A 26878-nucleotide genomic window follows, 5' to 3' on the forward strand; every position below is an offset into this window, starting at 1 on the left:
CTTCAAACTCTCCTTTCCTGGGATGCATAAAAATATAGACAATGGCTAGGCTGCTGGTGTTATGCACCAGCCAATTTTGTTATGCACTGACCAATATTGTCTCCTTATTTCCCTATACTCCCCAATCTGTCTATATTGAACTTTTTTTCTTGTCTTATATTTAGACTATGCTCTTTGGGGCAGGGAGCAACTTTTTGCTCTGTTCCTGTACATCACCACAATGGATTCCTAGTCCATAACTAGGGCTCAGAGGCACAATGGTAATAGTAATAAAAATATACGTGATTTAGACACACCAGTCTCATTGAAAGTTAACTGGATTTGGGTCCAAACTCCCTCATCTGCCTTTGAAAATCTTTAATGCAAGAGGAGTTAAAATAATTAATTCACAACACTTGTCCTTTTTTCCAGAGAATCATATGAAATAGAAACATGAGGGGATAAAAATCTGTTAAAGACTTGAAATAATAAAGAATATCATTCAGCTATTTCTACTCTATTAGTGAAAGCCAATTAATACTTGTGTAAAAGGATTTGAAAGAAGGGATCTTCCGCATCCCTGGAGAGAAAGCTTCTAACATGCTGAATTATGAAGAACTAACATATACCTTATTCTCCAGTATCTGATGGGAGATGGTGGACCATCAGAAGCACATTACTAAGTATGTAAACATTACCCCTATGTAAAAAGTGAGCTTAAAAATGTTTTTGCATTTTGTTCACAACATTTTATGACAGTTTTCTGGCACCTTGTGGAGGACACTTTTTACGTATGTGGGTGTTGTGAGAATTGGAGGACTTCAAAAGCAAGGGATAATTTCTAACACAAAGGCCAAAAGTTTAATACCGAAATAATAGGAATTCAAATAAAGGAAAAAATGTTATAAAAATAGCCTTATGCAATACATAGTAGCTACAGCGATGACTGAGTCACTGTACATCTTGAATGATGGATCCAAACATCAAAATGGCTACCCAACTACGATCTATCTCTACAGGGGATTAAAGATGCCAGTGGGGAAGAATCCACACAGTTTTTGCCAATGAGTCACTCTGTTCAAGCTACTCAATGGTATCATACAATTCTAGAAGGTATATATCCCTCTCCACCTACTGCCCTAACGCACAGTGAATAAATTTAACAGCTGAATCAATTACACCTTTGCAAAGCGTATGTTTACCCCCAAAGTTGCAAACAATATGCTAGGACTTGTGGAAACCTGAACATGCTAATTGACTTGAACAGAATAGAAAATGCCCTGGTAAATCATCATAACTACAACATACATTCAGCAATTACATGCCAAATCAATCTACCAAGGACAAGGAATGGCCATTCAACCTGCCTCCAAGTGCATGGGTGAGTGAGAGAGAAATTATTGAAGCTGGGGGGGACTCTGAATGGCACTTTGTTCCTTCCAGCTCAGTGCCCTTTCTGCTGGCAAGGAAAGGGTTCCCTTAAAGCCAGAGGTGTGACCAATGACACATTCCAGCATAAAGCCAAGCCATGATTGGCTGGAAGGGGCAAGGAGTCCTAGACATCCATTCAGGGAAATTCCTTGCAAACCCAGCCTAGCTGGCCCACATTTCCTGAAAGTCTGTGGAGAAGGCAGATACAGAGGACTAAGGAGAACTGCTGAGCTGAAATATTCATAAATTAGCCCCATTCTACCAGACTTGCTGAAGTTGACTCGTACCCTACTTCTTAAGTAGTACTATTGACATGAATAGGATTATGCAAGGAATAGAGTTTGATGCATTGAAAATAAATTTCAGAATACAACCCTAAATATTTGCCCAGAATTTTAAAGCTGTAAACTGCTCTATAATAATTACTATTCTTCTTCTTGGGTGAAAGGTGCTATGTAAAGTGCACAGCAGGACTACAAGGAAGATATTGTCTGGATAACTATTAAACACATTATATACTACACATTAAAAAGTGAGATCTTCAACAACTGACACAGACTTTGATTTACAGCTATAAACCCATGAAAAGCAAAAATAAAATAATATGGAAATGTAGACTCCAGGCATACAGCTGCAATTTATTCAACCTGCCTGTCAACTGTCAGGCTATTTCAAGCACACTGGAATATGTTCCAATGTGGATAAAAAGATGTGTCACACAGAGGTGAAGAAAAAATAGAAAGGTGTGTTGAAATATGAAGTCAGAATCTATAATCCCTATGTAGTAATGCCCGAGAAAGAGAGCTATGCACAAAATATTTTGTACTTGATTTTTCAGCTAGTATTTTAACTTTAATATAATTGAGCCCAAATCACTTTAATAAATCTCCAACTTTGTATCCATTTGTTTTCTTCTGCTCACAGAATATCTTGTGTCTTTGCCTGAGGATTTTGCTCACTCACTGCTTAGTTGATTTTTGGGTAGACTATTGGTAAAATTTATTCAACAAATTTTGTCCTGTTTCGTTTGTGAATTATCCATGGTGACAGATAATTTTGTGTGTGTGTGATTATTGAACTCCTTCATTGTAACGAAATCTTTGCTTATTCATTATTCTTGGTGTTTGGCACACATTGTTTCTGTCCCCTGATTCACTGAGAAATTGTTGCAAATAGGAGAGGGAAAATTTAAAAAGATTTCAAGATGGCTGTGCAAACACTTCTGGCACAAAGCTACAAAATACATGTTTACACAAGGATTCCTGAGACTTTCACTTTCTGCAATCATTCTTAGAATCACAGAATCATAGGACTGGAAGGGACCTCAAAAGGTCATTTAGTCCAGTCCCCTGTACTCATGGCAGGACTAAGTATTATCTAGACTAGGGATCGGCAACCTTTGGCACGCGGCCCACCAGGGTAAGCCTCCTGGAGGACCGGGCTGGTTTGTTTATCTGCCACGTCTGCAGGTTTGGCCTATCGCAGCTCCGACTGGCCATGGTTCACCACTCCAGGCCAATGGGGGCTGCGGGAAGCGGCATGGGCCAAGGGATATGCTGGCCGCCGTTTCCCGCAGCCCCCATTGGCCTGGAGCAGTGAATCGCGGTCAGTGGGAGCTGCAATTGGCCCAACCTGCACACACGGCAGGTAAACAAACCAGCCTGGCCTACCAGGGGGCTTACCCTGGGGGGCTGCATACCAAAGGTTGCCGATCCCTGATCTAGACCATCCCTAACGGGTGTTTGTCTAACCTTCTCTTAAAAATCTCCAATGATTGAGATTCCACAACCTCCCTAGGCAATTTATTCCAGTGCTTAACCACCTTGGACATTAGGAAAAAACTTCCTGTCAGCCTAAACCTCCCTCGCTGCAATTTAAGCCCATTGCTTCTTGTCCTATCCTCAGAGGTTAAGAACAGCGATTTTTCTCCCTCCTCCTTGTTACAACCTTTTATGGACTTGAAAACCGTTATCAAGTCCCGCCGCAGTCTTTTCTTTTCCAGACTAAACAAACCCATTTTTTTCCAATTTTCCCTCATAGGTCATGTTTTCTATACCTTCAATCATTTTTGTTGCTCTTCTCTGGACTTTCCCATATTTGTCCACATCTTTCCTGAAATGTGGTGCCCAATTTCTTGTGAACAAACAAATCACTTGAAGGAGGCCTAGAAATGTAAACACACCAGCAGGGTCTACACAGGGAAGTTAAAGCAGAACACATTAGAGCGCTCCACTTGTCACACTTCTGTAGTCCGGATTGTGGAACCGTGTAGACAAGCTCCCAGTGGCCGCGGTTTGCCATTCTCGGCCAATGGGAGCTGCGGGAAGCAGTGGGCTGCAGGGACATGCTTCCCACAGCTCCCATTGGCCAGGAACGGTGAACCGCAGCCACAGGGAGCTCTGGGGAGGCCGTGCCTGCTGACGGTCAATGTAAACAAAATGTCTCATGGCCCGCCAGAGGATTACCCTAATGGGCCATGTGCCAAAGGTTGCCGACCCCTGCCTTAGATCAACAGTCCATGTTTCAAATATTCCCCTGGTAGTTGTTTGTGCATATTCAGAAAATTGTAACCCTTTCTTGTTAATACAGAGCTTGTCACCAGTATTCATGCCTTTGTCATTTCACGATCAGCTTGCTATGAGGTTAAACCTTGAGACCAAATGAAAAGTATGCTAGTGTACAATACTATGGCCAGCTGATTAAACCAAGTTTAATGCCTGGTGTGCATTACCCCAGTGTTCTACGAAGTCCACTGGTGGCCAATGAATCTGCTGGTAAAATTCAAGATGTTGATTTTAATTTACAAAGCCTAAATAGTTTGGGACATGGTAAACTGAGAAACTGGCTTTTCCCTCATGATGTATCACTCAAGATACCTCATCATAAGGAAAAAAGGGCCTTCTGCTAGGATGTTCTCTGTGGAGAAACTCAGCTTTAGCAACTAAGCTTAGAATTGTTAACCTTTCAGGTTCGTGGCAAGACCAGTCTTCTCAACCCAAAGGATAAGGCTGAGAATTGGGGAAGTTTTGTTGTTTGGTACAGGTTGTATTTTTGCATTTGCATTTTGCATTTGTAAGAATGGTCTGTCACATTTGAAATTTTACTGTGCAATTAATTATTAAATTGTCAGGACATTCAGAACTTGAGATGAGCATCTATGTATATTTTTGTAAGCATAAAAAAACCTCAAAACAAAATAATCATCTTTCCTTGCCCTTTCCTCAATTCAGCAACTTGGGTAACAATTATTGTGCTATAAAGGAAAGCAAATGTCATTAGGAATTGAAGAACATTCATAGAGAACACATTCCTTTAGCTGATTTTTTTTTCCATATGGTTTTCAGATCTTACCTTGAAGAACATGATTAAATACAATTAGACTCTAAAAAAAAGTGTATGAAAAGTGGTGTTCCTTCAAACTACTTTAGTAGAATAAATGTGACCTGCAATTATACTCTCAGATTTAGCAATAATTTCAAAGAACCGGGTAATGTGCAACACTTAACATCAGTCTGTCCTTTTCAGGGTAGCGTAATTCATTATAGACTAGATGACTAAGTTGCTCTTCAATTTCCTTTAAAAACTTTTATGAGACTCAAAGTGAGATCAATATGCCCAATTTTTTAAAGCAAAATTACAAAGTTGCAAAATGCATCAGAGCTGCCCAAATGATTTGCTAATTTGGATTCATTTTAAAGCAGATGTTAAAGTATGACTTTTCTGATAAGAGGATTTTGTTCTAGGTTTCACTAAAATCTCCCTCCCTCACAGCATCACAGATCCCTGAGCTGTCACAGCCTGGGAACAGTTTATGCAAGTGCACAAGTCTACAGCACACAGAAGTGACTTTTCAGTTCATTATCATCAATGCTACTCACTAAGGGAAAAACAGAACACCAAGGTGATGGGGGAAAAGATACTAGGTTGTCTGGGAGCCACAATAGGCCAGATTTTCAAGTATGGTCTCCTCAAAGATGGGTTGGTCATTCCCTTCTGACTAGAGCTCTGTGGGAACGGGGTGTTTCATTTCAGAGAGTATTTCACATGTTAAAAATGTCTTCCATTCCAGAATGGAAAGAAAACAAAAAAAATAATTTCCTGGGATCTAATATTTAGAACAAGAATTGCATTGACCAAATTGTTCTGTTTTGACAAATCCAAAATGTTTTGCTCCAATTTCAACTTTTTATGCTTATAGTGACCAAGGCCACCACTGTATTCACACCCTACACATAATTGTAATAATCTTTATATGAAGTATGCTTTGTGAGGCATCATTTTAAAACAACACACTGATAATTAATATACTTATGTAATATATGTACAACTATGTATTAAAATTATGAACATAAGGTGAAATTATGGCTAAAATGCGTTTGCTAGACCAGTGGTTCTCAAACTAGGGCCTCCACTTGTTCAGAGAAAGCCCCTGGTGGGCCGGGCCGGTTTGTTTACTTGCCGTGTCCGCAGGTTCAGCTGATCGCGGCTCCCACTGGCCGCGGTTCACTGCTCCAGGCCAATGGGGGCTGCAGGAAGGGCAGCCAGCACATCCCTCAGCCCACGCCACTTCCGGCATCCCCCATTGGCCTGGAGTGGCAAACTGCACCAGTGGGAGCTGCAATCGGCCGAACCTGTCAACGCGGCAGGTAAACAACTGTCCCAGCCCACCAGGGTCTTTCCCTGAACAAGCGGAGGCCCTAGTTTGAGAACCACTGTGCTAGACAACTCTAGTGAAGGGGTACACTGGTTTCTCAAAGACAAAGGACAAGCTGATGTTTCTAACTAGAAGTCATCAAAGTTGATTGGCAACAAATGGGGGCAGGAACAGTTTGATCTGCATTTTAGCAAACAACAACGTGGAACCTCTTTTATCATGAGACTCCATGTCACAGATGGAAGGAATTTTATCTAGCGGTAACCCTTAGGGAAATGCATTTCAAAGGTTGAATGGACTATGAAAAGTGAGGGACAAAAACACCCCAATCTCTCTCTCTCTCTCCATTACCAAAGAAAACAAAGGAACAAGGCTGTTGTCTTTGTGGGGAGATCCTGACCTGAGGATTAGATCAGCTATGTTGCTGAGAACCTGAGGTAAGGATTTTACCATAAATCAAGTCTAGCTTGTTAAGTTTTAGCTATTAGAAAATGTTTTATCTTTATTTCTCTTGTAACCATTTCTGACTTTAATACCTTATGCTTGTACTCACTTAAAAGCTCTCTCTTTATAGTTAAATAAATTCATTTTATTTTAAATCTAAATCAATCCAGTGCTGTGTTTAAACTGAACTGTTTGGTAAAACTCCAGTTAAAGCATGAAACTCTTGCATGTTGACCTTTTACATGGGCAACAGAGCTCTGATATCTGAATTGCCCAGAACAGGACTGGACAGTGCAGAACACATATTTTGGGTAAAACTGGGACTGGGAGTGTGTTGGGGTCACCCTGCAAGTAGTAACCAAGGCTGCTGGAAGCCAGAGTGTGGCTAGAGCATCACTGACAGGCTGCTGGGATCAGAGCTGCGGGACTATGGCTACAGCCATATACAGACATTCAGGATGTGACCTGCATGATTTTAGGCTGTTTGTGAGTGGCCCTGGTTGGGAGCTCCATGACAAAAGCACCATGAGGCACCCAAGGTTGTGGGGCAAGTGGTAACAACCCCACATTGCGCCGAATTGGATTGCACCCTGGAATATGCTAATTGTATATTATAGTATAAATAAGAAAATTGAAAAAGTCATTTCAGTACAGAAAACTGAAATGTTCTGTTCTGAAAAGGTTGAAATGCACTGTTTCAATCTCAGGGATTAAGTAGATCTGAGTCAACTGTGGTTGATCTTGATCTCGGGCACAGATTCAATCTATGGAAAATCCAAACAGATATATTTTTAAGATGAAAGTCTTGATGTTGTACAAAAATGCTATTATTTCCCTCAAATGTTAAATTCATTAAAAAAAAATTGCATTGACTTTGGAGGTTCACATTTGTGTTGGAGACACACTATTTGATTTGCAATATTATTTGGAATCTCCCACATATGCCTGAACACCATACAGCACCCTAAGGTGAAGACTAAGGCCCCGATCCTGCAAATTTTTAGACAGGTATATGACTTTACTCATGTGAACAGTCCCACTGAAGACAACAGGGCCACTCATGTGAGGAAAGTAATGCATGTGCATTTAAAGGCTTGGTTCTCAGACCCCAATTCAGGAAAGTACATAAGCATATGAGCAATCCCATTCGCTACACATGTACTGGACTCTAGGCACATATATGAATATCATTCTGAAAACGATGAGGCTATATCCTGCAAACTCTTACTCACGTAGTCTTTAGTGTCATGAGGAGTCCAACTGATGGGACCATTTATGTGAGCAAGCAATATATTGAATGGAACAAAGAGGTAACGAGGAGTTTGCCCAAACAAAGCCTGTCTGGCTTACACTGGCACTTGTTGGCTTCAATATTTGCTTGGTGTCTGTCTGGCTTTCCCGAATGGACCAATAAACTGTTTGTGAAGTGAGCTTTCTACGTAAGATACTTACCCTCTGACTCTTCATATCACATAAACAGGCCAGAATGGTATAAAATGGCCCTAAAAGCCCCAATTGCACCCATGGAAGGTCTCCACTGTTGCAGGCACAGGAGAAACAGCCATAAGGCTGACTTCTGCTCTGAGGACCTGTTGCAAGCTCTGGCACACAAGATGTGCTAGAAGAAGTGCTGCATCTAAGGGAAGACCCTAAGAGTCTGCTGCAATTTAAAAAGGATGCCTAAATTACGCCAGAAGGCTTTCCAGCCCCCAGAGCTGACCACGACTTGAGGCCACAAAGTGATTTAAAGCTAGCTTAGTCTCGCTCTCCACTATCTCCCTAGGCTGCAAGTTCTTTACTGTGCCTCTTAGGGTAAGTCTACACTGGTATTAAAATCACGTGGCTGGCCCATGCCAGCTGACTTGGACTCGTGGCGCTTGGGCTAAGGGGCTGTTTAATTGCGATGTAGATATTCGGACTTGGGCTGGAGTCTGGGCTCTAGGATTGGAGGGTCTCAGAGCTTGGGCTGCAGCCTGAGCCCAAACATCTACACCACAATTAAACAGCCCCTTAGCCCAAGCCCCTTAGCCCAAGCCAGCTGGCACAGGCCAGCTGCAGCTATCTAATTGCAATGTAGACATACCCTTTGAAGGACAGCACAGAACCTGACCCTCTGACTCCAGGGCTGAAGTCTTGATTCTATTGAAGTCAATGGTAAATCTCCCATTGACTTCAATAAGGACAGGCCTAGGTCTCATGGAACCAAGGGGATCCGTGAGCCTGTCACATTTTTGTTAAAATGTCATTTAAAAGGAAACATTTTACGGACATTCACCATCTGTTTTGACTCCCGTTATCATTAGACTAGTCTAGAGGTGGCACCAGCTCATTGCCAGATTTCTAACTTTCCTTACTAAGGTGAGTCATTAGATATTTAATACTCTGGAATTATGCTTTTAGTTAAAAACAGATAAACCACGATATTATACTATTACTGTATAGAGAGAATGTGTAAGATATGTTAAATATGAATTAAAAATATTGAAGATGTGGAGATAAAAATTGTTTTAGATGAAAAAGTAAAGATTCAAAATGGCCCTAACAATGTGTAAAAGCTCATTAGAAGGCAATACTGTAAGTCATTCGGTAGTTATTCTCCAAAATTATTATCTTCTTCTATTAAAGATGATGGAAAAACTGTCACTTGACTTCAGTGGGGCAGGATCATGCCTTCAATGAGTAAGAGTTTCTGGATCTGATTCTCATTTACATGAAGACGACTTGTTTGCACACACAAGTTGTACCACTGTACTAAACCATTACATTCAAGTGGTACTACCCTTTAGTGAGGATGCACTTATAGCAGGATAAAGGTTTTTTTTCTACTTTTAGTTATATATATTCACATACAGGAAGGGAAATAAGCTATACTAGAATAAGGCAGCTTTATAGCTGTACAATTGTGTTCACACTTGGGATTGTACCAGTATTAGTATTTTGTTTAAAAAAAAATTCAATCCCCTAATTTAAATAGTTATCTTAAATCTGCACATAGAACAGGCTAAAAGTTCCTTTACAACATTCTGGCCATGTAAAAGAGCCTAAAAGTGGGTGTAAATCATTTACATTGACACAGCGATGTAAAGCAGGCTCTGTGTAAATAAGAATTGAACCCTCTGATTTAATTCAGTTACTATGGTACACTATTTCTTGAAAGATTAAATTGTGCATTGTCGGTAAAGTGCTATAGGACTATCTGCTGTAAATTAATTTTCATAAAATTCCTTTTTGTAAGATCAGTGAAAATTAATTCATAGCAATAATTTCTAACAACAGATAAACAACAGCATTTAATTGCAGAAGTTGGCTAGGAATGTGCAAATAATCAAATGTGACTGTGGTCAGTCTATCAATGCCAAAGCTTCAATAAACATTAAAATAAATAGTTCCACTGAATATGCCTCTTCTTAACAAAGTGGTAGAGCTTTTATTTTGAGAATTGAAAAAACCTAATTTTACAGTTCTACGATTAACAGCTTTGAACTTCATTAACAAGCTTGAGCAATATTTGCAAATGAAAAGTCAGCTTTTACATGCAGAGTGACTCACCAGAACATAAAGAAAATACAAGAATACATATTCTGTGCTGTAGGCCCTCCTTCTATCTTCAAACAATAAAACTCCTGATTTTATAGTAATGTTGGTGTATTGCTGAAGCACTAAAAAAATGATGATCCATCTATATACAGCACATTCATTTTTCTTACAGGGGTAATAATTGAAACATACTTGTAGTTAAAATTCTTCCATTGCTGTTTGCAGTGTTGTTGTAGCTCTGTTGGTCCCAGGATACTGGAGAGACAAGGTGGGTGAGGTAATATCTTTTTTTGGACCAACTTCTATTGGTGAGAGAGACAAGCTTTCCAGCTCTGTGTAAGCTCGAAAGCTTCTCTCTCTCACCAACAAAAGTTGGTCCAATAAAAGATATTACCTCACCCACCGTGTCTCTTTACTACTTACAAGACTTTTTGTCTTCCAAGTGCTTTGTGAATGTTAAGTGCCCAGTCCTATAAGGTGCTAGTTGATGCTTTTAGCAGAGTTGAGGATGCTCAACACCTTATAGGAGACACTCAGCATCCTTCAGGATTGGGCCCTAACCAATTATTCCTCAATACCCCTATGAGTAGGGTAATTCATAATCCAATAGGACTTCCCTTGTAATTTATCATTAATTATTGTCCCTCATTATAGTGTTTAATAACCATCTCATTTAACTTGTGAAATGAGCTCCATTGATTCCTTTATCTTTGTAATTGAAAGGGACAGTCCCATTAGGTTTCATTATATTTTATTTGCCCTCTAATATATCAAACAGGATTTACTGTTTAAATATTGAAAAACTCCACTACACAACACAAATAAACTGAAGGGCTTTATAGATAAAAATATGTTAAGGTCAGTGAAATAATACTACTCGATTAAGCAATCCAAAGCATTTTGGAGATGGGTAGTGCCTAATGAGATAAAGCATGGTTTCCCTATGAAAAGGTAAAAGAGAAAATGACTCCTATTTAAATCCAACTGTAAGACTGAGAAATATGACAATACATTTTGCAAGCCAGTATACATTTCAAGTAAAAGTATTTTCATAGCTGCTGTATTAGTAGCAAAGCCAGACATTTGTGTCACACTCTGCTATAAGTCCCAGAGAAAGGGATGGAATGTTGGTACTCAGTCTTATTATTTTTGTATTAGGAAGAGAATCTGATTTCTAAGTAAGCTCACTGAGTACACATCAATCTATTCCATACATAAAAATCAGTCTTCCCTATTAAGTTTTAAAATTGCCAAAGGGCGTTTAAAAATGGAAAGTAAAACATATTGACAAGTACAAATTTAACCTTTTTTATTCTTTAATTTTAGAGATGCTAGGAGTTTCCCTTAAGTAGGAATACAAACAGATGCTCAGGATGGTGTGTAAGAATGTGATTATGTATGTTTTAATATCCATAGGGTTAACCCACAGTTACTGTAAATTAAAATAGTTTTTTTTTAAATCAGTGTCAATTACTTATCTTATGACAAAGTGGTTTGATATATAAACAGTATGATCACAAAACAGGAATAGATGGCCAGTGGCCAGATCCTACAGAATCTCATTCACTTGAGTATCCATCTAGTCATACATGTAGTCCCACTGATTTCAATGTTATTAATGTGTAAAAGGACCACACGTGTGAGGAAGGATTTACAGGATAGAATCCTTGGTGTGGATTAGACTCCTCCTGGCACATCTTTAGAAGTGAAATCATACCACCGACATTATGCTAAAGATGTTACCTACTTCCCTGAGAGTAGAGTTCAATTTCATTCTCTCCTTTCATTCACAGACCCAAGACAGGTTGTCTTAAAAGAAAAATAATCTGTCTTTAAGTTACAGAGAGAGAAACAAATAATAAAAATTGAGCACAAGTGTGCCTTAAACTGAAATAGCTAAAAATGTCACTAGGCTGGATAAAAATTTAAATTACAGCGTATGCTAGTATTACCTATGCCCTGGCAAAGAAACTGTTTCCCTCCTCTGACACATAGCTCAAAGAATATCTTCGTTCATTGTCCCAGAAAAGTGTGCCACAGCACAGCCTGTTTTTAACTAGACTACTTTTATGAAGTCTGCTCTGGTTTGCAAGCCTCAAACTGAAGGATTAAAATGAAGTTAACAACTGCATTACATCATACCTCTGACCTTGCAAATCTAAAGCCTCGGTGAGAATTTCCTACTTGAATATCAATTTGGTCTAACATGTTTTCTCACCACCCATAAATGTACATAGCTGTCAGGCTATTGTCTCTGTAAGTACCACTTTCCTCTGACATATCTTCAAGATGGACCTGTATCAAAATGCTAACTGAGCTGTTTTCTGAGAGTACTGAGTACACAATTCATGCTTAAGAGTCAATTAACTTTTCCTTTCTACGCTTAACAGCTCCCAACTTCATTATCAAGCTTGAGCAATATTTGCAAAGGAAGAATGGGACTTCACATTCAGTATGACTCAGAAATATATCAAGATAAAATCAAAGAATGCCTACTCCATGCTGTAGGCCCCATTGCCATGCACTAACAATAAATCCATTGTGACAGGGTCGGGCTAGATGGCTACAGGAGAGTAATAGAAGGCAGATATATTAGCCCCAGGCTAAGTAGGTCCCTTTTCCCTGGGTAAGGTAACAGGGAAGGTTCCAGAACAATCAGGAACCTTCTGGAGACAATTAAGACAGGCTGATTAGAACACCTGCAGCCAATCAAGAAGCTGCTAGAATCAGACACCAGGAGAAAGGTCCTATGGTGAGGATAAAAAAGGTGTTGGGAGGAGCCCAGGGAGTTGTAGCTGTCGCACAGCTGTTCCAGGAGGCACTCTAGACAGCTGCATTCCACAGGGCCCTGGGCTGGAACCCGGAGTAGAGGGCGGGCCTGGGTTCCCCCCAAATCCTCCCAACTCCTGGTCAGACACAGGAGGAGTTGACCTGGACTGTGAATTCAGAAAAAACGGCCAAGCTGAGGGCTGCCGTGAAGCTCCAAGGCGAGCAAATCTGCCAATAAGCACAAGACCCACCAAGGTAGAGCAGGAACTTTGTCACACCATATACAATAGTATTACAAAACAGCAGCACATCCCCCTAAAAGCAACCACCTGTTAGCATGAAAATATTACCGAGTAGATATCTGCAATACATGGTACTTCCAACTTTCACATGGTAAATAAGCACCCCAACTTTCACAATAAGCCAAAAATCAAGCTAATCCCATTTCAAAAGAAGCCAATCCCTAAGAACTCCAACAATCTATGTGACTAGATCCCCCCCCGACCCCCGCCTTGCTCCTGCTTGTCCATTGCCCCTGCTGGCCCACCTTTGCCCCTGCTTGCTGGGAACCGATTAAAAAAAAAAAGGTAGCAACAAGGCTACAAGCCAAACAAGCAACAAGCTTCAACCCAAAAACTAGCCAGCAAGCAACTCACAAGCCAATTAAGCCAAAAACAAGCCCTATTTCTGCGTTATTGTTTTTTTTTCCCCTTTCATGGGTTTGACACGTCTGCTACCCAAACCTTAAATTCTGAAAAATAAAAATAAAAATGCACACACACACAACCCCCTGCCTTTTCCACATCTTTATTTAAAAAGATAAGGTCAGCAGTCTGGCTATTTCAGGAGAGTGAATTCCAAAATTGAGAGGTCCTTCTGGAGAACACCATGCCAGAATCTTCCTCCTCCTCTTATACACCAAGCAAGGTGATTTAAATTTTGGCAATAGGACATGGAAACTGTGAGGAGAGGGGACATTTTTCCATGTAAGCAAGTTCTAGGTTTTATAGTCAAAAACAAACAAACAATCTCCACCTGCAAGTCCATAAAACTTTCATAAAAAAACTGAACACATAATGGCGAGAGGGAGCAGAGGAGAGAGAATAAGGACACAAAAAAGGGGATTTTAAAAAAAGATAGGGATTAATGGGAGCTGAAAAGAGAGACTAAGGATCTGGATAACAAGGTGATGGATTGGAGGACTGAGGAAAGGAATGAATAATTGAATGTGTTTTTTTTCTTTTGCTGCATCTTCCTTTCACTGTGATATTTGCCATGGGAGTGCCCACAAATGTGTCAGTCTGGCTCGCATAACTTTCACAATGTTTACTGTGACCAGGATTGCTCCAGGGATCAAGACAAACTATTACGGACACCATGGTGAGGGTAGCAAAACAAAAAGGGGTTTATCTTGTTGTTCAGGAAAGGCATCACCTGCCATGGTTTTACCCCACAGCAATAAGCAAGGTAATAGTAGCAAACTATTGTAGCAGACCTATTTTTCTTCAGGGAGGCTCTGGCAGGCAGCAGTCTCTCAATCTGCCCTCGCCAGGACTCTCTCACAGAAAAAGATGGAAGTCTGCTTTCCTTCCTTGTGAGCCCCAAGTGAGCTGGGCTCTCCCCTTTTAATCTCTCCTTTCAAGTCTGACACCTATTGCAGTGTGCCAGGGTAGAGCTGAATGCTGTTTCATGTTAGTAGTTTTGTTTTCCATTTTGTTCCCTACCTTTAAAAACTACTGAGACAGAAAAATTCTGAGAGAACTATCATGAAAGCGGAGATGTAATTGCAATCTGATTTAGATCATGCTTCGTGCTTATGCCAAGGTTTGCTCTTTTGTGGTTTTTTTTCATGTCCCAGTGTGTTGTATATAAGTGTTCTGGTGAGAAAAAGTAGATTTTGAAAGTAGAATGGCATACACTAAGAAATATTACCACCTATATCCACTATGTCGTATTCCTTACATAATATAATCAAAATAGTGATTAGTGTGTTTCTGCAGAAACACTGTCAAAATATCAGGATATCCTAATGACCATTTCATCTTCTCAAAGGTAGGAAGGTGGAGTACCCTGCAACACCCTTATATAGAACAGTAATCTGCTACCCAAGGACCTCTTGATGCCAACTGGTAGAGGCATATGGATACATAGGGGTACAGGAATACCCTTGGTTCACCAAAAGAGTGTTATGTAAAGTCTTTAATGAAAGCCTGGTCATCATAATCATTATGAGATGTATGTACAGAAAATGTGTGAGGAGTTATGTATATATGCTGAAAATTATACTCTCTAAACTTTGTATTTAAAGGTAGGTCACTCAAAGGTAGTATGCCTTGAGACAAACTTCTCCAGACAGGAGATGAGACACACTTATCTCTCTAGTGTGCCACTGTGTATTGTGGGTCTCACAACAGAAGTCTATTAGCATGCCAAGTCAAATGCTAACAAAGAGCTTGCAAAGACTTCAAAAAGAAATTAACAGGAAGAGGTAAACCATTAGTGTGCAAAGGGGAAGCCAGTGTTCAGGTGAAGATCAAAGGTCTGGTCTAGTATATCTGGACGTACAGTGAGAAACCCTGGTTTTCATTGTGCAAAGACAAGCTGCCATTATGAAACGGGAATCTCAGTCATCTTGGTCGAAAACACTGGGGAAAGGACTTGGGATGAGCTAGCCTGTAGCAGACAGAAGAATGTCCTGTGAGAAAGCATGTGATTCTATTTCATATGTAACCTTTGTTTCCAATATTCTTTCTTACTATCATTTGTATCTCTGTACTTAGATAGAAATACGAGAAGAAATTTTATTATCAAAGTGCTGTGTGTTAAGCAGAGCAGTGATCCGGAGTTAAATCTAGTAACTGGTGTGTACTATGCCTTTGTGAGCAGCAAATCTGAGAGCTCAATGGAACGGGCTGGGAATGCCACAGGGCTGCTTGGAGGACTCCGTGGTTGCTCTGTGCCTATCACTGACTTCTACAGAGAAAGTGAGGCCTGCTGAGGCCCAGAGGTAGTGCTAATATTGTCAGAGACTGGTGGAGTCAGAGACTGATCCACAGCAGGAAGAGACAAGACTCCCTCACAAGAAGCATAGCTGGTAACAAAGTGCCTCACCCCCCAGAAAGCATTACAGTAAACCATTTTACTAAAAGACAGCTCTACAGCATGTGGTTATTCGGTCTGTTTTTCTCCATTGCAATGACAACCTGGACATCACATGGCAAATAAACTAATTCCAGAGACACTACTCATTTGTGTATATTTTATAATCTAATAGGAAAATTCCAGTACAAAGAATTAAAGGTCCAATTCTAATTAAGGTATTAAGTTGAAACTGAATGATGCTTTATATATTTCATCCTGAAAATGCACAGTAAATTAACAGCTTATTATTTATCTTCTATTGTTTGATTTAATTTCTATCCTTGTTAATACTTTTTAATTATAAAAGAAAGATTAAGGACAATCTTATATTTTGTAGTTCCTACTATACCACCAATTGCTGCTATGGTTTCTACCAATGCTCTATCACTCTTGATAAGCACAAGCAAAATTCCAGCAGTGAATATGGAATTAGTCCTTGGCCCTTTTGAAACCACTCTGTTTCTTCTTCACATGGTTATGTTCAGAACGTTATAACCTATCCCGTCCAAATGCTTACTTTCTTCCTGAACTTCTTTTAAAATCATAAAATTGCAGTGTGAATTTAAATTACAGATGGACCCTACCTGAATGATTAGGACCCAAAGTATATGCTTTTTTGGATCCAACAATGCAGGAGGAGAGATTTCAAGCCATCAGTAATCTATATTATACACTAACAACTAAACCATCAACAATGACAGCTAATTTACTGCTACTTTTGATGGAGCTAAGCCAGTTTACACCAGCTGATGATCTGGGTCAGTTTTCCATAAAGACTTCAATTCTGTAAAGTTAGTGAGTTGTATGAATGAATTTCTTACAGGAATACTTAGAGATCCAAACCAAGATTTTTGAACTAGGCACTGCAAAAACACATAGAAGAGACAGTCCCTGCCACAAAGACTGGAAGAGGAAACAGCAGCAGAGAGGGGAAGTGACTTGCTCAAGGACACACAGTATGTCAGTCAGTGGCAGAGGCAGGAATGGAACTCAAAACACTTGATTCCCAGTGAAGCACCCAATCCACTAGACCACAGGAACAGGAGGTGCTCTATTATTTTATTTGAAAATATGTACAAATTCAACATTTCTAAAGTGTTATACTATTCAGAGGCATGCTAGTTCTTCTGAGCTACTCTACTATATGTCAGTTATATATATATTATATATATTCTTCAAGGTAAACCTCAGGACTGTACAATGTATTTATTTTCTTCAAATTAGCTACCCTCAGCAGTTCAACATGTAAATCAGGATTACTCCCCAACCAAATCAACAGAGACTGCCCTTGAATATTCTAAATCAATATTACTAGCAGGATTTTTTCACTGTAGACTAGCTAAATTTGTATGTATTCTTAGCTGCTGTTTCCTTCCTACTGATTATAGTCAAGGATGTGGCAACCTTTGCTGCTTGGGTGAACTCTTTCAGCTATCTTACTGCAATTTACAGTACACAATGGGATAATCCTTTGTTCAATATGCTGAGGCAATTGTTTCTCTGACCAGAGGTTTCCAGAAAAGCTCAAAGAACATTAACAGTTAGCACGCATTAATTTGTTCTTATTTTGAATCTCATTTTAATACATGTATCTGAACAAATGGCTTTGAATGATGCTTACTGTGTGTGCCGTCAAGTTTTGTTTTTTGGGTTTTTTTAGGTCAAAATACACCCTATTTTTGACATTTCTTAAAACAAATAATTTTCTTACATCCAGACATATTTTCAGTGTTGGCATTTTAATATAAGATTGTTGTCAGTTTCATTCAGATATAGAAATGTACATTCTGCATCATGCAATGTGCAATATATTTAATAACCTAAAAACTGAAGAAAAGTAAAATTGCTACTTTCATCCTTGCATTAAGTCACCAAAGGGCAGAGTAAAGTTTTTGTGGGTGACCTAACTGTATTTGGTTTGAGGATAATTCATATTCACCAGCATGCTCTGTTTGTTTCATGCCACTCTAGGGAAGCCCAAGTATTCTAGCTTTTTTAACTGGGTTTACACCTGCTTTGTATCACTAGAACAGCACATAGAACTGGAGTATATACTTTAGATTCCCCTTACTTCCTGCACTCCAAAATTATATTTATCTTTGGTACTCTTAAGGATCCCTATTATCATATTATCTAAGCACCTCAAAACCGTAATGCCTTTGTCCTCACAACAATCCTGTGAGAAAAGAAACTGGCATAACTCCTTAACCACTGAGCTATTCCTCCCTTCTAGTCTCTGATCCCCCCCTTTCTCTTGCATCTCCCTTCATTTCCCACTGTACACATTCCAAATCCACCCTCCCTCCTGAGTATGCACATTCACGCACACCAGTTCCCTCTCTTACGTCACACACTCTCTCCTCCACATATTCACACTATTTTCCCCCTCCAGTCATCCCTGTGGAGTACATGTAGCAAAATAATAGGTAGCTTTTGAAAAGCAATATTTATGATTAATGGTAATTTTTACCATTCATTTTTATAACTGAAAGCTTATCTGCCAGCAGACGATGGTGAGTAAAAATCTTGAGGAGTTATCAGTTTCAAAATGGCTGCCATCTTCCATTTTTCTCAATGGAATTGAAGCCATACCAGCCACTGCCTCCCATTGTTTCAACCGAGAGTAAAGACAGCAGCAATCTTTGTTAAGATCAGCATGAGGCCTCAGTTCTCTTGAGAACAATGGAACCTAAACACCCATTTCAAAATGGCCATCTAACTCTGGGTAATATATTATTTCAGTGGTATTGAGAACAATGGGAGATGGCAACTGTTTTGAAATAAGGCATTTCCACATGGAATTCTCCAGAGCAGCAGCCCCCGCTGAAGAACACACTTTCAGTTACGAAGAACAACAAGGGAAATTACCGTTAATCCTAATAAAATGTCTTCAAATGTAGGCTGTGCACAAGATTTCGTGGAATTTAAAAGAAGTTTGCAAGGTCTGTTTCATTTTGTTATTAAGGCAAAAACAGTCTGAATGCCAAATAACATACAGGCGCCATTTTGTTATTAATTTTAACTCTAATTAATCAAATCAATTTACTTTGTAAATGCTCTGAAAATCAATTATGTGTTCAAAAATGCTGTAATTTTGGGAAGTAGGCACTTTATTTTTTTCATTTCATAGCCAAGTAGTTAAATCCCTGCTTTAAGTTAAAAACTCAACACAAACTTAACTATGGAATTGCATTTGATGCTTCCATAGTACACACAAATACTCACACATAGAGCAGAAAAATATTAATCGCAACATAACAAAAACATCAAGCCTATCTTCATATTCAAGTTAAAAATACACACACGCTTAGGCCTGACTCAGGAGACAAGAGTTTTAAGAGTAACGGGTCATGGCACAGAGTCAGCCACAATCCTTGAGATAAAAAGATTCAACGGCAAGGGACACCAATACATATAGGGAGCAGCTTTCAGAGAATTGGGGAGGAAGCACTTACTTTCTACTTTAGGGATTCTGGGACCCATGGGATTTGATAACACTCAGAAACTTGGAGGAACTTGGATGACATTCAGCACCTCTTAAGATCAAGTCTCCTGAGGACAGGGGCATAAATAACTTTTTTTTAAATTTGAGAGTGAGCGGATGGCTAGAATTAATAAATAAAATAGCCATTGAATGTACTTCAATGAGTAGTTTTGAACCATAACTAAAATTTGTCCACTTTATTTAAAGTGAGATAAATTAGCTTCTGTTCCAATCTCACTGTTTCCTTTACTTATTAATGTAATTCTTAAATGTTTAGGAAGGCAAAAGCCATGCCAGGACACCAATTGTCTACACCCATGCAGAGAAGTAACATTAGTTGCCAATAATGGTCTGATCTTACTCTCACTGACGTTAATGTACTCAGCAAACCTCTTTTCAAGTGAAGCAGAATTGGATCCAAAAAGTCAAATATAACAAAGTTAGCATGCACGGGCATCTGAAACACAGCAATTAATTCCTATCGTGGGTATAAGGACATTTTGTGCTATCTCGGGTTTTACTGCATAGTAACTGGGTAAATATTGACTTTTTAATGATGATCACTGCCAGTAAGAGACAGACTGGAGGAAGATCAGGAGAAGGAATGAGAACTCCTGATATGATACCCTGCAGAGCTATGGATAGAGAGGTTTAATTTTGGTTTCAGATTTTTTCTTTCTGGGTGCTGAGGCCAAAAGTCAATAAATGTCAATGTGGGGTGGAGGCAGAGGGAGAAGGGAAGGAGGGGCAGTAAGGTAAGAGAAGGAGGAAAAAGGATATCTTGTTTCCTAAGTATTGATTACAAACATCAAGGAACATACATGGTCTAAATTATAGCAAAATTGTTCAGTACACGTATGCAAAATATCAAGGAAGTCAGACTTCTCCCCCATAAAAACATGAATATGTTGCAAAACCTCATATTTATTTGTATTTTTTTCAATATTCTACCCTAAGAACCTCAAAGTTACAATGTTAATGTACATACATTTTACAAATTCTAAAGGTCATGGCTGAAATCTCAGAATATTCAATTTTTTTATCATGCTGCATAACATTATTTATCCTGTTTCACTACAACATTAACTTATAAAATTTTTTATAGAAATACTTCAAAGTTAGATTGGATGCAATGGCCTAGTATTGCACCAACCAAAACAGTGGTAAAGGGATGCATTATTTCACAAAGAGCTGCAAAAAATGTTCACATGGCAGTTTGTATGCAAACTAGCAAACTTCCAATTTTTTTGCCTGAATGGTCCTGTGGAATATGTTTCCAACTTCTGCTAAATTTTTAAATATTCATTTTACACCTATCTTGTAGGGCTGTCACAGTTAACTCAAGGGATTAACTCAAAAAAAATTAACTCGATTAAAAAAAATTAATTGCGATTAATTGCAGTTTTAACTGCACTGTTAAATAATAGAATACCCGCTTAAATTTATTATAAATATTTTGGATTGTTTTCATACATTTCCAAATACACCTCTACCATATAACACGACCTGATATAACATGAATTCGGATATAACGCGGTAATTAAAAGTATACAGAGCAATAACCATGTTCACTACCATATAAAACCAGATTGGTTTCTGTTAACACTTATCAATGTGCAAGGTATAGATAACAGTACAAATTAATATAGAAGAACGCTAAATACAAAATCAATGAACTTCATCCAAGTCTGTGCGAGAGAGAAAGGTTTTTAATCAGACAATTATGGTCAAATGCCTGGTACGTGTTGCCCTCTAGTGGAATATTTTCAAAAGTACAACTTTTTATCTGGTTGATTTTAAATTTTCAGTGACATTTTAATGCATGGAAAGTAATGATTTATTAAATTTACCATTTAAACAGTTTCTCAGAGAAACAATGAAATGCTTTCTAGAACAGACAAGAATTGAAAAACAATCCTCATTAATTAAATTTAGAGCTGCTTCAGAGTACAGTTTTTTAAAGAAAATGTATGAATCATGAAAAATATGTAAACATTCAAAATATTACAATCAACTTCTGTTTAATATGAAGGGGGTGATTATTCACTTGAGAAAACAGAGTGAGAGAGGTTAGGTATGTTATTTTCTTTTTCCTTCTTTTTTTTGGATTTTTGCCACAGCTAAAAATAATATTTAGGCTGACTCCACAAAAATGATTACCTTAAAATTCATGTTTCCGTACACCTAAAATGACTTAAGTGTATTCTAATTTTTAGCATCTTGGAAAAATATAAATTGGAAGTTTAAAATGAGAAACAAAAAAAGCAACATTTGTACAAATGCACAAACAGAAGATTGTTCATAGGTTTCCACATTGCTTTATTTTAGTGTAGTAAAAACATCTTAATTTCTGCTGAGTGGTAACTAATTTAGATCTCAGTTTGATCAAAATGAAAGGGTGCTCATTTTAATACTTTGTTAATATCGAATTTCATTTCATCCAGCAGAAGTGAATCTGCAGTTGAGTTAGGTTTGATTTTCAGCCTGACTTCCGCCTTGTCTCTCATATGTCTACCAATCCCTTAATTCTCTTGGTTTTAAAACTACCATATTTAAAAAAAAAAACATAAAGGGAAGGTGCTTACCAAATTTCATTAAAAAAAAAATCTATATTCAAATGCTCACGTTGCAAAGTCAAGTGCTCAAAAGTTAGAAAATGACAGAATTAAAGTTATATATGTAACCTTAATACAACCCCCTTATGCATATGCATTATGACAGCATTTCTAAAACTGGGGTCCATGAGGTTACTCCAGGGGTTCCGTGGGCCTTCTGATCAACTCCTCCCTCTCCTTCCTAGCACAGCACGGGTCCGTGGCTAAGGCAGGCTCCCTACCTGCCCTGGTTCCACGCTGCTCCCAGAAGCGGCCACCAGGCCCCTGGGCACATGGACGGACAGGGAGGCTCCGTGTGCCTCTTTCGCCCAAGTACCAGCTCCACAGCTCCCATTGGCCAGGAACCGCAACCAACAGGAGCCGCGGGGGTGGAGCCTCCAGGAGCAAGGGCAGCGCGCAGAGCCTCACTGGCCACCCATGAGCCTAGGGGCTGCAGGGACCTGACAGCCACTTCTTGGGAGCCACGATAGGCGATGCCAGGACCCCACACTCCAAACCCCTCATCCCTGGCCCCACCCTAGAACCCACCCCACCACTGCACCCCAACCCCCTGCCCAGCCTGGAGCCCCCTTCTGCACCTGAAGCCCCTCATCCCTGGCCCCACCCCAGAGCTCCTACACCTCAACACCCTGCCCAGCCTGGAGCCCCCTCCAGCACCTCAAACCCCTCATCCAGCCCCACCCCAGAGCCCACACCCCCAATCGGAGCCATCACCCTCCTCCTGCACCCCAACTCCCTGCTTCTGCTCCAGCCCTGAGCCACCTCCCAGATTCTACACCCGCACACCCACCCACACACCAAACCACTGCCCCAGCCCTGAGCCAAAAAACTTTAAATCAAAATGGAGGTCCTCTGGTTGCTAAAGAAATGCTGCATTATGATACAGTTTTCAATTACATGACTCCGTGCTATTTTTTCCATAGTATCCCTGCATCATTCAATTCACAGGGCAGACAATGCTCAATATGAATGGGTAGCTGTTCAATATCTCTTATTTTTATTGCTCAATGCATGACCCCATGCATTTTTTACTGCACATGATCAAACCTTGCTCATAGACTTTGAGGCCAGAGGGGACCATCGTGATCACGTAGTCTGACCTCCTGCACACTGCAGGCCACAGAATTTTACCCAATCACTGTAATAGACCCCTAACCTCTGGCTGAGTTACCGAAGTCCTCAAAACATGATTTAAAGATTTCAAGTTACAAAGAATCCACCTTTACACTAGTCTAAACCTGCGAGTGACCCATGCCCCATGCTGCAGAGGAAGGCAAAAAGAAATCCTGGATCTCTGCCAATCTAACCTAAGGGAAAATTTCTACCTGACCTCAAATATGGTGGTCAGCTCAACCCTGAGCATTTTGGCAAGACCCATCAGTCCCCAGGGAAATAATTCTCTGTAGTAACTCGGAGCCCTCCCCATCTAATGTCCCATCACGAGCTACTGGAGATATTTGCTGCTAGCAATCATAGATCAGCTACATGCTATAGTATACAGTCTCATCATACCATCTCCTCCATAAACTTATCAAGCTCAGTCTCGAAGCCAGTTAGGATTTTGGCCCCCACAGCTCCCTTTTGAAGGCTGTTCCAGAACTTCATTCCTCTTATGGTTAGAAACTGTCATATAATTTCAAGCCTAAACTTGTTGATAGCTAGTTTATATCAACTTGCTCATGTCCTCATTGGCACGTAACTTAAATAACTCCTCTCCTTCCGTTGTATTTATCCCTCTGATGTATTTATATGGAGCAATCATATCTCCCCTGAGCCTTCGGTTGGTTAGCCTAAACAAGCCAGGCTCCTTGAGTCTCCTCTCACAAAGTAGGTTTTCTATTCCTCTGATCTGAATACAGAACTAATAATTCCTTTAAGGGCCTTTCTACGGTGGTGTCATCATAATATCCTAGTTCATTACAAACACTAATTTATCATCACACTACCACTTTGAGGTTAGGTGAGATTGCCATCTATTTTACACATCAGGAACGTAAACACACAGATTGAAGTCAGAAGTGCCAACTAATTTTGGGTCTCTGATCTGAGACACCCAGGCCCTGATTTTTTCCAAGAGCACTTAGCACCCTAAAATACATTATAAGTTCTGAGCAGAGCTCTCATTGAGCTCAGCTGCACCCAGGAACACTCAGCACTTCCTTAAATCTGGCATCAGGTGTGTCAAGTTGGGTACCAAGAGAAATGGAAAACACACAGTGACCACCTGTGAAACTCTGGGTTAAGAGATTTGTGTCACTTCACAAAGGAGTTGTTTGGTATAGGCAAGTATCGATTTCAGTTCGATAAGATGGCATTCAACTGCCTTCATCATGAGACCACCATTTCTCTTCTTGAAGTCCCCTATCTCATTCACACCTTCTCCCTTTTTAAACAAACAAGGCTGCCACCACCAACAGTGGTAGGGGGAAGAGGAAAATAGAGTATTGTGATGACTGGGGTGCGTGTTGATTTCCTGTAATCATGTAACTAAGTTCTGCATCATAACACATATGCACAAGGAGGCCAAATAAAAGTTGCACGGACAAACTAATCTCTGGCATTTCCTAACTTTTAAGTTCTTGAATTTATAACCTTAAAGTTGTTTCAACAGTTATTTGGGTGTAATTTCCTACAGTGTTTTTTTTCCCCAAATTTAAACTTAAAGACATTAAATTTAATCATGTGCAACCCTATTGAGCCCCAACATGGGTCATCGGCACAGTTGGAATCTTTAGATCCACAGAACAGGCCTCTACCTCTTGAGATAACCGAGTAACAGGTAACAGTACAAGGTTATCATCTTCTATGATCCCTTGACACTAGAAGGTGATTGAGACATGCACTTTGGCTATCAGTTTCACAGCTATTTCCTAGATGCAAAAGAATGTTGAGACTGTGACCTGTTGGGTTCAATTCCCAGTACTGCAGGGTAACATTCTCTAGTGGTTACAGACCATTCTACCCCATCCCACCAAGGCTCTCCCTGACCCCTCCTGCTCCTACCCCCGATATCGTGCCTGTTTTCACTGCTCAGCTCCTGCTATTGTCCCCATCCCCCACCTCCTGCCCCTCTGCCTCACCCCATTGTTCCAATCCTCCCCCATCTTCTGCCCCATTCCCTGCCTTCTAAACCCCCTCCACATCCAACCTGCTATTCCCACATCCATAAACTCATGTTGATTTGCATTAATTACATTAGCATTCTTTAGTTAGTTATTAATTGACTCCCATTATCAGCTGTTCCATTATCTTGCTAGGGATCGATGCAAGGCAGATAGGGCTACAATTACCCAGGTCATGCCGTTTACCCTTTTAAAAATTGGTACATTCACTTTCTTCCAGTCTTCCAGAACTTCCTCATTACTTCAAAACTTATTGAAAATCAACATTAATGGTCCAGAAAGCTCCTCAGCCAGCTCTTTTAAAACTTTTGGAATCAAGTTATCTGGACCTACGACTTTAAAAATGTCCAACTTTACTAGCTTCTGTTTAACATCCTCTAGAGGTACTAGAGGTTGGAAAGATTATCACCATATGATGAGACTTCACCATCTGTTTTTTTCCAAATACAGAAGAAAAATATTTATTGAAGACCTCTTCCTTTTCTGCATTATTATTGATAATTCTGCCATACATTTAGCAATGGACCAGTGCCATTGTCAGAATTCTTTTTGTTCTTAATATTTAAAAATACACCTCCTTATTGTCCTTAATTCTTCTAGCAATAGACTTTTCTTTGTGTCCCTGCGCTTCCCTTAATTTTTTTTCTACAATTCTTAATTTCTGATTTGTGTTCATTACTATGGACTTACACTTTCTTCCATTTGCGTGTATATGTATTTACAGCTGCCTTCATGTCCTTTCTAAATCAGGTTGGTTTTTTAACTAGCACAACCTTCCCCTTCCTCAATTGTGGCATATAGTAAGGTGTTAAATGATTCCCAATATTCATTTTTGATTAAATTCTTCCTCCCAGCTGATCTGGCTCATAATTGTTTTCAGCTTTGTCAAACTGCCCCTAATAAAGCACTAAGTATCTATGTCACTGCTCTGGACTTTATTCTATTTGCACATTATAAATGTGATCACTTGTATCTAAGCTACCATTAACTTTTAGTTCTGTGATCAGTTCCTCTTTATCTGTTAGGACAAATTTTAATACGGAGGGCTTGTCTACATTACCCACTGGATAGACTGGCAGCAATCGATCCAGCAGGCGTTGATTTATCGCGTCTAATCTTGACGCGATAAATCGACCGCCGAGCGTTGTCCCATCGACTCTGGTACTCCACCAGGGCAAGAGGTGCAGACGAAGTTGACGGGAGAGCATCAGTCATTGACTTACTGCAGTGAAGACACCACGGTAAGTAGATCTAAGTACGCTGACTTCAGCTACGTTATTCACTAGTGTAAGACCAGGCCAGAGTTTCCCCATGTTGGCTGCAGCACTTTCTGAGTTAGGAACATGTGTGAACTGAGATTTTTCAGAGAGTTTGTAAACTGCTGAATCATTGAACTGACATTTTATTCAAAATAATAAATATAATAAATAAATAAATAAATACTAAAGCCTTAGAGGCCTAGAAGGAAAGTTTCAACCCAAACAGCCCAACTTTGACAAAGATATTAAGAACTGAAAACAGGGTCTTAAAATGGAAACTGTTGGGAAATCTTAACTATAAGCATTGCTTCCTGTGCCTCCTATAATATATATTCCTTCCGGTTGTACATTATTCTTCCATCAAATCCATAATGTATGTAAGCACATACAATTAGCATCATCTCCAATTCTCTAATACTATAGATTTTCACTTCAAAGTCCTA

At 39.6% G+C, this 26878-nt stretch overlaps 1 long non-coding RNA gene across 1 annotated transcript in view; it reads left to right on the forward strand.

The window, feature by feature from the left end:
- The window catches only part of LOC140905396 (uncharacterized), a 118019-nt gene that overhangs the window by 7371 nt on the left and 83770 nt on the right, over positions 1 to 26878 (forward strand). Inside the window, exon 2 of the long non-coding RNA XR_012156844.1 lies at positions 6421 to 6501. This is a non-coding gene — a long non-coding RNA (uncharacterized LOC140905396). The remainder of the gene's footprint in view (positions 1 to 6420; positions 6502 to 26878) is intronic.

This window comes from Lepidochelys kempii, chromosome 1, assembly GCF_965140285.1.
Source record: "Lepidochelys kempii isolate rLepKem1 chromosome 1, rLepKem1.hap1, whole genome shotgun sequence".
Classification (NCBI taxonomy): domain Eukaryota; kingdom Metazoa; phylum Chordata; order Testudines; family Cheloniidae; genus Lepidochelys; species Lepidochelys kempii.